This window comes from Girardinichthys multiradiatus, chromosome 5 (assembly GCF_021462225.1).
Source record: "Girardinichthys multiradiatus isolate DD_20200921_A chromosome 5, DD_fGirMul_XY1, whole genome shotgun sequence".
Lineage (NCBI taxonomy): Eukaryota > Metazoa > Chordata > Actinopteri > Cyprinodontiformes > Goodeidae > Girardinichthys > Girardinichthys multiradiatus.
Genome location: NC_061798.1, coordinates 24,830,755 through 24,833,547, shown reverse-complemented (window position 1 = coordinate 24,833,547; position 2,793 = coordinate 24,830,755). Strand labels below are relative to the sequence as shown.

At 39.0% G+C, this 2,793-nt stretch overlaps 1 long non-coding RNA gene across 1 annotated transcript; it reads left to right on the top strand.

Moving 5' to 3' along the window:
- Nucleotides 1–1,581: 1,581 nt before the first annotated feature.
- On the top strand, nt 1,582–2,158 carry LOC124867883. The gene is made up of 2 exons (XR_007038165.1): nt 1,582–2,007; nt 2,098–2,158. It is a non-coding gene; the product is annotated as an uncharacterized LOC124867883 (long non-coding RNA).
- Nucleotides 2,159–2,793: the final 635 nt, after the last annotated feature.

Sequence of the window (2,793 nt, the reverse complement as noted above, 5' to 3'; positions counted from 1 at the left end):
GTCCTTCCCTCCATCCAGGACTTGTACATGTCCAAGGACAAGTTAAAAAAGGGCAGTTAACATCTCCACAGACTCCACACATTCTGGATACCAACTATTTTGACTTTTGCCTTGAGGTAACGATACAGAGTGCTATTTGCAAAAACAAGCTGCCAATGAGACATAATACCTGTACACTGTAAGCGCTTGGAACCAAAGTCAAATTCCTTGTTTGTGCACACAATCTTGGCCAATGAAGCTGATTCTGCTTTCCCATAGAAAAGACATGGACTTTCCATATGTTTCATTTGCAAAAGGGACAGAAATGTGTGAAACTCAAAAGTTGAGTCCACGGTTAATAAGTATAATCTTCTCTGAGTGCACAGGTATTTTGTTCACTGCAGATAATGCACTGTGTTAGAGTTCATTTATAGTGCACAATCAGTAATAGTCATACAGAAAGGTAGTAAAAAAGCCATCTCTTGCTATATAAAATCTTTTTTCTTTTTCATGAACAAGCAGACAATACAGTTCATAGCCTTCATAAGCATAGCTATTCAATGTATACCTCCATTACGCAGAGATAAACCATAAGAAAGTTGAATAATCTTCACCTATATATTACCCCTGGTTTGTGTATTTCTCAAAAAATATCTGTAGTCAGAAGAAAACCTTTTGGTTCTCTGAGCAATATCAATATCCCATTTACCCATTTTACAGAAAGTAGTTTTAATTGGAAAAATATGTAAAAAAGGATGAGCTAGGGAGTCAGGATTCTACTGGTATTTGTATAAATCCCAGAGAAAATGTAGTTTTGTGAGTTTGTCTATGATTTCTTTTTCTTTTTGTCTGTTTACGGAATCTGTGTTTTGAATTGAAAAGAAAATTGTTTCCTTTTTTCCCCTCTTCATATGTAATTCTACTCTGGCTTTGAGGTTCTGATGAGTGAATAATGGGGCGAGAGGATGAAAGAGGAGGCAACGTCAAATCTGTCCTTACCTGGCTGGCAGTTTTGTAGTTCTGCGGCCTTTTTTAAGGCATAATCAAACACTCTATGTTTTAGGGAAAAAAAGCAACTCAAGAGCACAAACAACCTGAGAGAAACACCAAGAGCAAACTCTTTGAGGCAACCAGAGGCAGGTCTCCAAGGTTACATGTTGTACTTAATCCCTTGAACCCCCGCAGGCCTGATGTAGGAAGAATTTTGTTGATGTCTTTGGCCATCTAGAAGCTGTGTGTTTGTGGATGTGTGCTTGCACAATCTATTCCCTCGAGCCATGCTCAAACCCCAGTGACATCAGCAGCCATATCTCATTTACCAATTACAAAGATCCCTCTGAAACTCCGTGTGTCAGTGCAGTGTCTCCAACACAACACATACTGTAGACTTATTAGCACACTGCTCCATTGTGCAGACATTTGCACAAACTGTCAGGATCTGGGTTGTGTTTGTCTTTTTGAGCTTGCTTCATGTGTTCATTTTCAGACGGTGCTGGAGCTCTCAGGTGTGCTGGGTGACAGGTGTGACTTATTTCACTGATTACTCTGAGGAGTTCTTAAGCAGGAGGCTGCCAGCACTTTGATGCCAGAGTGTTTTACCACCAGTGGTACAAGCTCCAGCCAAATACTAAGTTTATGCTTCGTTCTTCGACCTCGTGTAACTTTGTCTTTGCGCCTTTTGCAGATTTTGAAAACCTAAGCTCTGGATCTATGTCAGGGTGTACTGACTACGTCTTCGGAAATTACTCTGGATGATCAAGCCTATCTATGCTTTGTGGATTTCATATCCTATCTCCTGTCTTCATTTGGATTCAGATCAAGCTGGCAGTTTCCTGCTCCCGTTGTCTCCTGGACCAAACCGTTAGCGTAACCTGTCCACCCTCCAACGTAAACACCTCCACGCCGAGCTCATTCCTGTCCGCTCCGAGCTCACACAGAACAGCACCTAAGGAATCTCCTACAGACTCACCTTCATCTAATCTGGATCCTGAATCTCTCTACCCCTGGCGACCTGACCACAGCTACTTAGTAAGCAGAACTATCAATCATATTTGTTTATTGTTCTTAGTTTCATTAACTTTTCAATTCCTTGTTCTCACTTGTTCTCTTTCGATACAGTTGGAGTTTCGACCATTACGTTCCTGATTATCTTCCTTTAAATAAACAACCTTTTACTGATTTTGGTCTTCGGAGTGTTTCTCTGTTTGTGGGTCAGATTTATTGCAAAAACAATGACACAAACATACCAGAGAGCTGGAGAGCAGAAAAAATGAAACCAATGGATGGAAGGTTTGTGTTTCTTGGAGGATATGGGTTAATATTTAAACATATTTTCTTCATGGTAGGAGAAGATTTTACATAATTTTACACTATAGTTTTTAAAGTGTCCACTATTTCACCGATGACACACATTAAAGTAGATGTGGTCATACGGTCATTTGTACTGAAGCAACTAAAGACTCCACCCTGCCTGAAGTAATTATTGTATCCGGTCAATTCAAAACTAATTCTAAGGTCGAGAATCAGCTGGCTGTTTTCCACAGTTATTTATTTATAAGCTAGTTAACTTTACAAGTAAATCTAATCATTTACAAATGTGCAGTAGAAATAGTTGACTTTGTTTGCAGTTTTGTATCACCTTTTAAAGAACAACAATTTTATACCATTGTCATGTCTTGGAAGGATTTAAAAAACATCAGTTTGGGTTTAACAATACATCAAGCTCAGTAATCAGATGATACAAAATACTGGGTTCACAAAAATGAAAACGGACTAGATTATAGTAATATTTTGCTATAAAACAAAAACCCCTAT